Raw genomic sequence first — 13,957 nt, forward strand, 5'->3', positions numbered from 1 at the left:
CAAAACACCCTGAAGCCTCTCTGCATCCTCCTCACAGTGCACCCTCCCACCCAGTTTTGCATCATCTGAAAATTTGGAGATATTACATTTAGTTCCCTCATCTAAATCATTAATGTATATTGTGAATAGCTGGGGTCCTAGCACCGATCCCTGCGGTACCCCACTAGTCACTGCCTGCCATCAAGCACGTAACTAATCCCAATTTTCCAGTATTTAGCCTTGGGTGCTGTGGCGTTTCAAGTGCTTATTGAAATACCTCAGGCGTGCCCTCTGCCTCCATGCATAAATCCCCTTTTTGTTCCCTAATCAGTCCAGTTCTCCTTTTACCATCTTTTTACTACTTCTATGCCGATAGAAGTCTTTGGGATTCCTTTTTGTTAGCTGCCAGTCTCTTCTCGCGTTCTCTGTTTCTTATATCTTGAAAAACTGAAAAATCGCCCCTTAACTACCTAAATTCCAGGGAATACAACCCTAATTTGTGTAATCCCTCCTCGCAATTTAACCCTTGGGAGTCCTCGAGATATAAAGGCCGGCGTTCCATTAACCTTTTTAATTATTGTCTGTACCTGTTCATGACGTTTTTTCAACCTACATACATGGAGCTCCAAGTCATTTTGTCTTTCTACTGTCAGAGGTGCCGTCTTTCGGATGAGACATTAAACCAAGGGCCCTGTCTGCCCTCAAAAAGGCGGATGTAAATGATCCCACTTACTGGAAGGGCTAAGGGGGGTGGGGGTCTAATATTTATCCTTCAACCAACATCACTAAGAACAAAAACCTACAGACTATCTGGTTTTCTCATTGTTGTTTGTGGGATCTTGCTGGGCACAAATTGGCTGCCACCTTTCCGACATTCCAACAGTGACTACACTTCAAAAGAGTGCCTCATTGGCTGTAAAGCACTTTTTGACGGCCTGAGGTGGAGAGATTTTACTCAAACTTCTGGCGGTTAGGGAAGACTGCCGGCTTGAAACTCAAGGTGGGCCCAGGTGACCAGAGAAATCCCTGCTGCCACGAGCCAGGACCCCCCCAAAAAAAAAAAGAGACAAGAGACGGTGTTTGCTTTGGAATTTTAATCCAATATAATTTATCTGCAATAAAATACACGTTTTATGAATTTCCCCACATATTGCACAGAAGTAACAGATTCACCAGCGCAAGAGTCCTACAGGCAGTTCGCAGCAACCCCTAGGCCCTCACGACAGTTTCCCAGGACAGGCCTAGTGAGGTGTCACCTCCTTAAATCAAAATTTAACAAGAGGACCCTCTCATTTGGCCAACAACGCCATCAGTGTGCAACTTCCAGGACGGACAACACAAAAAAAAACGTGGAGGGGCTGGCAAAACAGAAGAGGGAAGAGAGTGTTCGGTCAAGGACTACAATATCAAGGTGGCACCCCAATTCTTAACTGGAAGGGGCGGTCAGAGAACAGACAGGGCAGCCCATATACACAAGGAGAAATGGACTTTTCTTTGGGGAAGAGTTAAAGGCAGCACACTTTAATATTGAAAACTGGCCTCAGGACCCTCCAATTACTGTGATGTAACCTTTGATTAAAAAGGTGAAGTTAGAGATGACCAGTTACAAAATTAAGAGGAAAGAAACCCCTCAGCGTTTGGTCAGGAACAGGGCACCTGGAGAACATGGCTTCAAACTGAACGGACAACACATGCTGTCTGGTATTCACTCCCGTGAGGGGAAACGCGGTGGAAAATTCTAGAATAAAGGCAAAACACGCCCATGAGCCCGCATCCGGGAAAGGAGGAATCAATCTGTAAAAATATAGGTAGACAACTTTGGGTTAGTTATCAGAGCCCGGGAACGAGTTAGTCTTAATGGAGGACTACAAGTTATCTTAAGGGGACAACATACCAACCCACATCTCCCCACCCCCTAAGAACCACTGTCGCTAAGGACACACAAAAAGGAGGCCCGCCCGCCCCTCAAAAGATCGCAGGAAGGCGTGAGCCACCAGGCAAGATCTTCACACAAGGCCATTCCTTAGGGAAGACACAACAGAGGAAAGGACGAGAGTAGTGGAAGGAGGAAATAAAAAGGAAAAACATTTAAAGGAAAAAAAAATGGTGGAAATCCAGGAATGGAAAATTAAAGCACAGCTGGTCATCGGGCACTTGAGAGGTCAACACCCTGTTGACCCGTCAGCAGAACCACTGACCCCAACCCTTCCCGACGGTGATCGGGTGCTGTGCTTTTCCACAACTTTCCACGGTTGGTTTGTTTTCAAGTGGCCCTGCGCTAAAGATGCTCAGAAGTTGCCACGCGTCAATCCGTCCCACAGTCCTTCCTACTTTCTGAATTGGCGTCTCACCCAAACCGCTGCTCCTCACTCACCTCCCACCCCCTCCGCCCCTCCCCCTGGACACACAAATACACAGTGCCAAATGGGCCCCGCTGTACAGTTGCTAATTTTGGTCGGCTGGCACGTTGTGGGGACAGATCGGACACGCAGAACACTGGCAAATACAAGAGGGGTCGGAGGCTCAAAACACAGCTTATATATTCTGGCAGCACTGGGTCTTGCTGCCCTTGTCTATTGGAGGGACGGATATGGCTACGACGTCCTTGCTGGGGCCCACTTCGTGATCGCGGGGATCCGTCGACATCTGGCGCTGGGACACAATCCGGTAGATTTCTGGAAAGGCGATTGGGAAGGTCATTGCAAGGTTACCAACATCAAGACAAAAAAAAACAGTCAAGAGAATGGGCAAAAAAAAAAAAAACCCCAAATCAAGCACCACAGAGTTACCAGGGACGAGGGAGTTTCCGTCACGTCGAGAGGACAGAGTTGTTCGCCCGAGAGCAGAGAAGGTTAGGAGGAGGTGTCAGCTGCGGCTCAGGCAGTCGCCCTCTCCACTCAGTCAGAAGGTGGTGGGTTTGAGCCCCCACTCCACAGACTTGAGCCCATAATCCAGGCTGACGCTCCCAGTGCCAGTACCGAGGGAGTGCCGCACTGTCGGAGGCGCTGCCTTTTGGTTGCGACATTAACGATTTAGAGAGACTGGAATCACGTGCAAGCCCAGTCCTGGTAGGTTCCATGTAGGGCATTCATTGGCTTCTCCTCCGTGTGGCATCACCCAGATCGTCCGGGGAGGCAGGGGCGGTGGGGAGGGGTAGTGGGAATGGCACAAGGCAAGGTCCAATCTGCGGCCCAGAACCTCGTGGGTAACATTGGCCCTAGAGTTCTGCGGGTCTGGGGGGGGGGGGGGTGAAAAATAGCCTTTTCAATAGCTCTTGGTGGATAATCCAAATTAGTGAGATGTGCTCCAATCAGTGGCTTGGAGGTTGTATAAAAAGAAAAAAAAAATCAGATTGGTAAAGAAAGCCTGGTTGGACAATGTGACAAGGCAGACACCACCCTGGGACAGATACAGTTGGCCACCCGTACAGAGTCACGAGTCTACCCGCCCTGGAAGCAGCAGCAGAGGAGGAGCAGCCCCAGCCCTACCTGTGAGGACGGTCTGAAAAGCAATCTCCACGTTGGTGGAATCCAGCGCCGAGGTCTCGATGAACGACACGTCATTCTTTTCTGGAAGGAGAGAAAGATATAAACAAAAAAAAAAAAAAAACGGGGCAGTACCCACCTCATCCGTGCATCCCCAGTCTTCCAGTACACTCTCGTACAGGTGTCTACCCATTATATCACATGAATGAGGGCAGCTTGAGATTTATGCCACAAAATAGCATTCAGATCTCTCCCTCCACGCTGGAGCTCAATCCCCTAGGTGTTAATTGCTCCGAGGCCACCATGCGATCAAATTTGCAGCAGAGCAACAGGCCATTCGGCCCAACTGGTTGGTGCTCCACACAAACCGCCTCCGCTCTAAGTACCTCTCCCCAACCTCCCCCCACCCCTGCCTTCAGCCTCCCCATAAATGCATCGAGAATCGGCTTCGATCCACGCCTGCATTGGCGGGGGGGGGGGGGTGGGGAGGGGGGCGGAAGATCACTGTAGACGACAACGTCACACGCTCCCCCTCAGAAATGCTCCCACAGGATGAAGCTTTCACCCGGCGGTGGGGGGGGGGGGGGGGGGGGGGGGGGAAACAGGACACAACCACGCCCAAGCTCTTCGATGTCTGAATCTCCCGAGTTGATGGGACGAGACGGTGCTGGCGATGGGCCTCCTTGTTACGATTGGGAATCGGGGGAGGGGGGCGGTCAAGGCCAGATCGGAAGAGTGCAGACAAAACAGGGACCCAGGGCGTCTGCCAGTACATACTACAGTGAAGAGAAAGGTTCAGTTAAACTAGAGTTTGTACATCAGGGGCTGCATTAAGTACTGGAGTCAGTGCCTTCAAATGCACTGTGTCCTGTTCTGTTGCCCTACCACCTCAAGTTAACGAACACAGGAGGAGGCCATTCAGCCCTTCGAGGCTGTTCTGCCATGGAATTAGATCAAGGCTGATCTGTATCTTAACTCCATCTCCCGCCTTGGTTCTGTAATCCTTAATCCCCTTAACCCAACAGAAATCTATCAATCTCAGTTTGAAGAAGTGCTTCCTGACATCATCCCTGAACGGCCTGGCTCAATTTTAAGGTTCTGCCCCCTTGTTCTGGACTCCCCCTCCCCCCCCCACCAGAGGAAATAGTTTCTCTCTATCGACCCGATCGAATCCTTTAATCATCTTAAACCCCCTCGATTAGATCACCCCCTTAATCTTCTACACTCGAGGGAATACAAGCCCAGTCTGTGTAACCTGTCCTCGTAATTTAACCCTTTCATCCCCGGGATCATTCTGGTGAATCTGCACTTCACCCCCTCCAAGGACAATATATCCTTCCGGAGGTGCGGGGCCCGGAACTGAACCCAGTTACTCCAGATGGGGGTCTGAGCAGAGCCTTAAAATCAGGAAGGCCCAGATAGAGAGTGCGCCAAATGGAATCTGTGAGGAGGCCAACCACAAGGTCAGAGGTCAGCTACACTCCTCTGGTAAACACAGGAGGTGGAAGAAAAAAAAAAAAGCGGTCAACCCTTCAAGGAGTTGGCAACCCAACAGGAATGATCCAAGGCTCTGCTTTGGAGGTTGAAGAGAAAGCCGCCTCACAAAGCCTACCGTTCTCCGGCTCGAACGATTGCTTCATTGGCCCCAGCAGGAGGGAAAGAGGTTGGGCTGCTTCAGGTTTGAAATGGGATATGTGAAGGCAAAGAGTCACTGCCCAACCCAACCCAACCCAACTCAACCGAACCCAACCGGTTACTGTGCAACACTCAGCGGTACTGACTCAACCCACTAACCAACTTGTTCAAGCTCGCTCAAAAGGAATTCAGTTGAAATACGAGACACAAGCCTGGCGTCCTTTTATTCCAAGACGCACAGGTATTTAAAACATGCAGCAAAATGGTCTTTAAAATAACAGCCAGATTTTTTTTTTTACAAAAAGCAACTTTCGCTCCTACGACATCTAACAAGCCCTCAGGACGCCCAAGAAAAAAAAAAAGCTCACAGGCAACGGAATACTTTTTTTTGTCACGTTGGCATGTCGGAACACGGCAGCCATTTTGCGCACAGCAAGCTCCCACAAACAGCAACGTGATAATGACCCGGATCGTCTGTTCTTTGAGTGATGTGGGTTGAGGGTCATCATCACGTTGCTGAATGTGGGATCTTGCTTTGCGCAAATTGGCCTCCGCGCCTCCTACGTTAAAACAGTGACCGCGCTTCAAAAAAAAAAAAACACTTCATTGGTTGTAAAGCCCTTTGGGACATCCTAAGGCCGTGACAGGCGTCATAGAAATGCAAATCTTTTCTCCCCCTCCCTTAATTAGCAGGAAAGCAAAATTAAATAGAGCCTGAAGCCCAGTCGGAATGAAAGTGAAAAGTCTCTAGTTCAGGCGACGCAACAACTTGCTGCGTAAAAAGAAATTCTCAATCGCCCATCTTAAATCCGTCCCCCTCCGGTTACCGACTCTCCTGCCAGTTTCTCCTCACTTACCCCATCAAAGCCCTTCACCATTTTGAACACTGCTAGCAAATTTCTCCCTCCTTCAACACCGTACCTGCAAAGGTCTTGGCCTCCTCCGTGGGAACCGCTCGCAGGTGCCTCAAGTCACTCTTGTTGCCCACCAGCATGATGACAATGTTGGAGTCGGCGTGATCTCTCAACTCCTTCAACCAACGTTCCACGTTCTCGTAGGTCAGGTGCTTCGCGATATCGTAAACCAAGAGTGCCCCGACTGCCCCTCGGTAATATCTGCAGCAGAAAGACAGACACACACACATACAGGTACTGAACAGAGGCAAACGCCCAAGTCAATCCCCACCCCGGCCTCCATTTTAATTTAGGCCATAAGGCAGCCTTCTCACCAAGATCCCAGCAAAAAAAAAAAACACATCGTTACCTCAAATTCAATCACACAGTTCCCTTGCACACCATCCCAGTCTAGAATAAATTAGATCCAACCCCTTCAAGGATCGGTCCCAAGTTGGAACAATTTAGCATTGTCCAGTTCAAGGCCCATCCGCCATCTTGAATTTGACTGGAGATGGAGAGTGAAGTATTTGAATCCGAAACTCGGGCCCCGAATCTAAACGGAAACCACGAAGGCACGAGACGCGAGTTGGCTATGGTGTTTTGGGGAAACTTTACTGAAAGGGTTGACGGTGGATAGGCAATGGATAATATTTAAAGAACGTGTGCATGAATTACAACAATTATTCATTCCTGTATGGTGCAAAAATAAAACCAGAAAGGTGGCTTACAAAAGAAATTAGGGATAGTATTAGATCCAAAGAGGCGGCATAAAAAATAGCCAGAAAAAGCAGCAAGTCTGAGGATTGGGAGCACGTTTAGAATTCAGCAAAGGAGGACAAAGAGGTTGATTAAGCGGGGGGGGGAAAAAAAGTCGAGGACAGTAAACTTGCAGGGAACATAAAAACTGACTAAAAGCCTCTATAAATATAAGAGAATAAGATTAAAGACGACAAATGTAGGTCCCTTACAGTCAGAAACGGGGGAAATTATAACGGGGAACAAAGAAATGGCAGAACAATTAAATATATACTTTGGTTCTGTCTTAGTCATAGAGTCGTACAGCATAGAAACAGGCCCTTCGGCCCACCGCGTCCATGCCGACCATAAAGCCTATCTATACTAATCCCACCTGCCTGCATTAATTCCATATCCCTCTCTGCCTTGCTTATTCAAGTACCAGTCCAGATGCCTCTTAAATGTTGCTACTGTTCCTGCCTCCACCACCTCCTCAGGCAGCTCATTCCAGATACCCACTATTCTTTGTGTGAAAAATTTACCCCTTTGATCCCCTTTAAACCTCCTCCCTCTCACCTTAAATCTATGCCCTCTAGTTTTACTCACCCCTACCATGGGAAACAGACTCTGGCTATCTACCCTATCTATGCCTCTCATAATTTTATATACCTCTATCGTGTCCCCTCTCAGCCTCCTTCGCTCCAGGGAAAACAGACCCAGCCTATCCAATCTCTCTTTATAACTCAAGCCTCCAAACCAGGCAACATCCTTGTGAATCTTTCCTGCACCCTCTCGAGCTTAATCACATCTTTCCTGTAGTGCGGCGACCAGAACTGTACACAGTACTCCAAATGCGGCCTAACCAACGTTATGTACAACTGTAACATGACATCCCAACTCTTGTACTCAATGCCTCGGCCGATGAAGGCAAGCATGCCATACGCCTTCTTCACCACCCTGTCTACCTGTGTTGCCACTTTCGGGGAACTATGTACTTGCATCCCAAGGTGTCTCTGCTCAAGAACACTCCCCAGGGCCCTGCCATTCACTGCATATGTCCTGCCCTGGTTTAACTTCCCAAAATGCAACACCTCGCACTTGTCTGCGTTAAATTACATTTGCCACTCCCTTGCTCACTTTCCCAGTTGATCTCACAAAAGGAGGACACAAATAACCTCCCAGAAATGTTAGGGAACCAAGGGTCTAATGAGAGGGAGGAACTGAAGGAAATCAGTATTAGTAAAAAAAAAGTGCTAGGGAAATTAATGGAGTTAAAAACTGACAAATCCCCAGGGCCTGATAATCTACATCCCAGAGTACTAAAGAAAGTGGCCCTGGAAATAGTGGATGCATTGGTGGTCATCTTCCAGAGCTCTATAGACTCTGGAGCAGTTCCTACACAGATTGGAGGGTGGCAAATGTAACCCCACTATTTAAAAAAGGAGGGAGAGAAAAAAAAACAGGGAATTACAGACCAGTTAGCCTTACATCAGTAGTGGGGAAAATGCTAGAGTCTATTATAAAGGATGTGATAGCAGAACACCTGGAAAGCATAAATGGGATTAGAAAAAGTCAACATGGGTTTATGAAAGGGAAATCACGCTTAACAAATCTACTGGAGTTTTTTTTGAGGACGTAACTAGTAGAATAGATAAGGGAGAACCAGTGGATGTGGTGTATTTGGATTTTCAGAAGGCTTTTGATAAAGGTCCCATGTAAGAGGCTAGTGTGCAAAATTAAAGCACATGGGATTGGGGGTAATATACTGGCATGGATTGAGAATTGATTGACAGAAAGGAAACAGAATAAGCGGGTCTTTTTCCGGTGGCAGGCAGTGACCAGTGGGGTACCGCAGGATCAGTGCTTGGGCCCCAGCTATTCACAATATATATTAATGACTTGGGTGAGGGAACTAAATGTAACATTTCCAATTTTGCAGACGACACAAAGCTAGTGGGGAATGCGAGCTGGGAGGAGGATGCAAAGAGGCTCCAGTGTGATTTGGACAAGTTGGGTGAGTGGGCAAGTGCATGGCAGATGCAGTATAATGTGGATAAATGTGAGGTTATCCACTTTGGTTGTAAAACAAAGGCAGATTATCTGAATGGTGATAGATTGAGAAAGAGGGAGGTGCAGCAAGACCTGGGTGTCCTTGTGCACCAGTCACTGAAAGCAAGCATTCAGGTGCAGCAAGCAGTTAGGAAGGCGAATGGTATGTTGGCCTTCATTGCAAGAGGATTTGAGTACCGGAGCAGGATGTCTTACTGCAGTTATACAGGGCCTTGGTGAGATCACATCTGGAGTATTGTGTGCAGTTTTGGTCTCCTTATCTGAGGAAGGATGTTCTTGCCATGGAGCGAGTGCAAAGAAGATTTACTAGACTGATTCCTGGGATGGCAGGATTGACGTATGAGGAGAGATTGGGTTGACTAGGCCTATATTCACTAGAGTTTAAAAGAATGAGAGGGGATCTTATAGAAACCTATAAAATTCTAACAGGACTAGACAGGCTAGATGCAGGAAGGATGTTCCCGATGGATGGGGAGTCCAGAACCAGGGGTCACAGTCTCAGGATACGGGGTATACCATTTAGAACCGAGATGAGAAATTTCTTCACTCAGAGGGTGGTGAACCTGTGGAATTCTCTACCGCAGAAGGCAGTGGAGGCCAAGTCATTAAATATATTCAAGAAGGAGATGGATATATTTCTTAATACCAAAGGGATCAAGGGAGATGGGGAGAAAGCGGGAACAGGGTACTGAATTAGACCATCAGCCATGATCTTTTTTGAGTGACGGAGCAGCCCCGAAGGGCCGAATGGCCTACCCCTGCTCCCTATGTTTCTATGACCTGTTCCTTTCAAAAGGAACCTCCCTCAACCGGCTGGAAAAGCGTTTAGCATCCCCCTCCCTCCCCCGCAGCTTTCACAGAAAGCCCAGTGTTAGGTTACCTGTCGTACAAGCTAATCCGAGCAGCCTGGCAGGGTTGACACTGCTGATTAAATATTTATCGCCCCACCCAGCCAAGCTGCCCTTGCACGGCGGATCGGGACTGGAAGAGCAGTGTGGAATTGGATTTCAGCCCAGGGCTACGTTTGTTTAATGGAGTGCAGGTACAAAAGGAAGGCAGCTTCAGTAATCTACAGCAAGCCTACCCAGTAGCAGGAAATATCCGCCATTTGACTTCAACAGGCCTTAATCTCAAAGTGACCGGAGGCTGCTGAAATACTTAAGACTGGGTGGTGTTAAAAAGGGAGCGGCTGGGTGACGAGAGAGGTGACCCCTGAACTGCAGACCGCACCCATTAACGCCCTGCCCCTAAATACCTTGGCGTACCGGTGGGTTGGGGGAAAGGGGGGGGGGGGGGGGGGGGATCAAATGGCAACTTTCACACCCACCCGGGGGGGCTCGGTTTAACATCTCGTTCAAAGGACGGCACCTCCGACAGCGCGGCACTCCCTCAGCGCTACGTTAAGACGGGTAGATTTCTATCAGGCGCCAGGGAAGCCAGGGCGGGTCGACGGAACGGAGATCCCGACCGCGATGGGACCAAACAGCGGATCGGGCTCGAGGCCTGGCCCAGCTCTCTTTCCCCCCCCCCCCCCCCCCTCAGCCGGCGAGGGGACGGACTCACGCGGATGTGATGGCCCGGTAGCGTTCCTGGCCGGCCGTGTCCAGATTTGTGCCTTGACCATCTTGCTCTCCACTCGAATGCTCCTGGTGGCGAACTCCACTCCGATCGTGCTCTTGCTCTCGAGGTTAAACTCATTGCGTGTGAAACGTGACAGGAGATTACTCTTCCCACTCCGGAATCACCAATCAGCACAACTGAGGAGAGAGAAAGAGAGAGAGAGACACATGGAAATGAGAGAAATAACCGGTACAAAAAAAACCAAAACACACAATTACTTCAAAATTCGAATCGATCGGCACTCTCGGAGAGACACAGCGAGATTCTTGGGCAGCAAATGTGACTCATTGGGTCGCTTGCACCTCCGGGTCAGAAGGCCGTAGCCTGACTCCAGAGGCTCCAGCCCATAATCTAGGCCAACACTCCACAATGCCAGTACTGAGGGAGTGCCACACTGTCGGAGGTGCAGTCTTTTAGGATGAAACGCTAAACCGAAGCCCCGCCACCCCCCCCACCGTCTGCCTCTCTCAAGGTGGGTTAAAAAGATCCCAGGGCCGCTATTGGAAGAGGAGTTGGGGTAACCCTTCGTAAACCCCTGGTTAGTCCCCAGCTGCAGTATCGTGTCCAATCCTGAGCTCCGCACTTTCAGAAGGATTTCAAGTCAACTCAGCGCCCAGGAGTCACGTGCCTCTACAGCCCAATGTTTAACACCTAGGCCCGGGCACAAGCAGAGGTGTTGCCTGCAACCACGGCCAAGCAGGGAGCACCTAGGCCCAGGCTCGGCGGGGGTTGCCTGTCCTTGTGAAGCAATCAGTTGAAAGTCGAGTCATGCCTCAGATGGTTTGACTGCCTGCCAGACCAAACGTCACTTGGCACCACATCCCTTGTGTCAATGGCACTGAGTTTAGATTCCATTCAATTTACTGGCACAAACATCCCACTTGGCCTCGGTAGTTTAATACACAAGTCTCAGCGTGGCACCGAACGGTTACACCCGGTCCCAGACACCACACACGGGAAGCCTCGTGACAATCAGAGCTCCCTCCTTACTTCTCGCAATCCCGTAAAGCCTCCTGAAATCAATCTGATCGGCTACAGGGAAGGAAAAAAAAAAAAAGAGGCCTGCATTTCCATAGCGCCTGTCACCTTCCTCAGGATGTTCGCTGTTGTAATGTCGGAAACGCAGCAGCCGATTTGCGCACAGCAAGCTCCCACGGACAGCGCCGAATAACGGCCCCCAGTCCAACCACCTCACGCTCCGAGAGTGCCGCGCTCCCGCAGCGCTGGCCTGGTTTCCGGGGCTCGAACCCACAACCCCTTGGGAGCTCAGCATCAAGTGCTCCGGAGAGGCAGGAACTCGGGTAGTGCAAGTGTCGCCAATGGCGTAATCAGCCGAAGAAACCTCAGGCTCCAACTACCACAGGGCCTAGCGACGGGACAGGCCGGCTGCCACGCCGTGGTGGGAGGAGAGCTTCTTATACACGTACAGTGGATAAAAGGGATTGTTTCACTCCCGCCTGGTACTGTACTGCCCGTGTGTGTCTCAGTCTATACTGGAGCGAGAAGAGGCTGGCCAGTGATCCTACAAATAGTAGAATCTCACCAACACCTGCTGACATCCAACTAGGCCCGAGGCTCCATTTTGAGAGAGAACACCAATCAGACAGGTCATCCGGAGGGCACGCGCAGTTGCTCAGTCAGCCCCCAACTGCGAGGCCGCAGTTCACAGAGTCCCAATATCAGACCTCCTGCCGAAGGCCCTCACTGCATTGTATAGATGTCAATGGAGATGGGGCCACGCAGGGCCTGGGGCCCTGCAACTCAAAAGACAGGCCCTTACACTCAAGGCCCGACACTCAACCCGTCTGCAACCAGAACGGAGCTCATCGCAGTCTCTGCTGCCATGTCCCGTTCGCCCATCACCGCTCTGCACTCGCTGACCTACACCCAGTCCAGCAATGTCACCTCCGCCAGCCCCTCCGACATCTCTGTGCCCCTCCAATTCCACATCCCTCCCGATTCCCATCGCTCCACCATTGGCGGCCCTGCCTTCAGCTGCCTGGGGCCTCCCTAAACCTCCATATCGCTCTCTCTCGCTCCTCCTTGAAGACGCTCCTTAAAGCCGACCTCTTTGACGGAGCTTTTGGTCGCCTGTCCCCTAATATCTCACGTGGCTCGGGGTCAAATCTTGATTGAGAACATTCCCGTGAAGTTAAAGGTGCTGTACAAATACAAGTTGTTGTTGGTAACTGGTATTGTTTTTCCGGTGTCAGAGACACCCAGCTGACCCTTAAACCCTGCCCCCTCGCAGGCAGCCAATGACCAGACTCAGGCCCAAGAGGCAGCCATTACAAACCGACAAAAGCCACAAGGCCCAATTATTGAAGTGAAGGAAATGATTGAGGAGATTCTGGGTGTGGGGAAGGGCGCCAAGGAGACAGGCTAACCCACCCGTTGCCCTGGAAACGGGGCCTACACAGACTCCCCGGTGGTGCAGGAAGATGACAAACACGAGGGGTCTCCCTCAATTACATAAAAAAATATTCAGAGGCACTGGAGAAGATGCAAAAAAGATGATTTTCTGGGATGACACCAGAACTGGGAGGTTATAACAATCAGGAAAGACTGACCAGGCTGGGCCTGTTCGGGCCTTCCCATCCTCACCATCCCAGTGAAGCCTGCCCCCGGGTATCACACCCCAACCAGAGGACAATCCCCTCATGGCCTCCCAGCACGCTGGGCCTACCGAGCCTCTGGCCCAACATCCATCCCTCAACCAACAGCATTAAAAAAAAAACATTAGAAAATTACAGATGATCTGGTCATTGCTGTTTGTGGGATCTTGCTGTGCGCGCATGCTGCATTACACGCTGCAAAAAAAAAAATACTCCATCGGCGATTTGGGACATCCCGTGGACGCGACGGGCGCTACAGAAATGCAAGTTGCCGAGTTCAATTGAGTCACAGGGCCCACTCCCGAAAGGGATTTGGGGGCTAAAAGGGACACTCCTCTGGGCACGGGCTCCTTTTATTCACGGGGAAACCCTCAGCAGTTGGGTTTGCTAACAGACGGAGAGCGCGAGCGAGCAAGCTGGCACAGACGCGATGGGCCGAATGGACTCTTTCTGTGCTGCAAGATGTGAACCCGCACAGTGGGATAGACCAGGTCCCAGTACCTGACTCTTTGTCCAGGGCCCTCTCCATCGCCTCATCACTGGCGAGCAAGTCAAGTCAACCACAGGTTGGGCTGACATGCTGCAATACAACAACCTTCTGCCTTGCTATAGCGTCTTTTAATGCTGGAATATGTCCCCCCAGCTGCTTCACGAGAGAGAGCGAGAGAGACAGCTGTGAGAGAGCGCGAGAGAACTAATAAAAACACACACACACACACAATTGGTTCATGCAGAAAGTGAGCACAGCACGATCCCAGGGAGTGCAGGGCAGGGAAATTACATACACTTGCGACACCGGCCAATTGCAGTACTCAAGAAAGCGGAATTTTGTTTTGCAATCCAAGGCAAGCGTCTGAAAAAAATTCCGAGTTTACACAATCCCAATTCTATTCTATTCCTCCGCCCACCACATTCATTCTCA

The 13,957-nt window shown here is 50.2% G+C and overlaps 1 pseudogene; it reads right to left on the minus strand.

Annotated features, from left to right (window-relative positions):
• Nucleotides 1-1,058: 1,058 nt before the first annotated feature.
• On the minus strand, nucleotides 1,059-11,693 carry LOC137356859 (ras-related protein Rab-11A-like; annotated as a pseudogene).
• Nucleotides 11,694-13,957: the final 2,264 nt, after the last annotated feature.

Source organism: Heterodontus francisci, chromosome 46 (genome assembly GCF_036365525.1).
Source record: "Heterodontus francisci isolate sHetFra1 chromosome 46, sHetFra1.hap1, whole genome shotgun sequence".
Taxonomy (NCBI): domain Eukaryota; kingdom Metazoa; phylum Chordata; class Chondrichthyes; order Heterodontiformes; family Heterodontidae; genus Heterodontus; species Heterodontus francisci.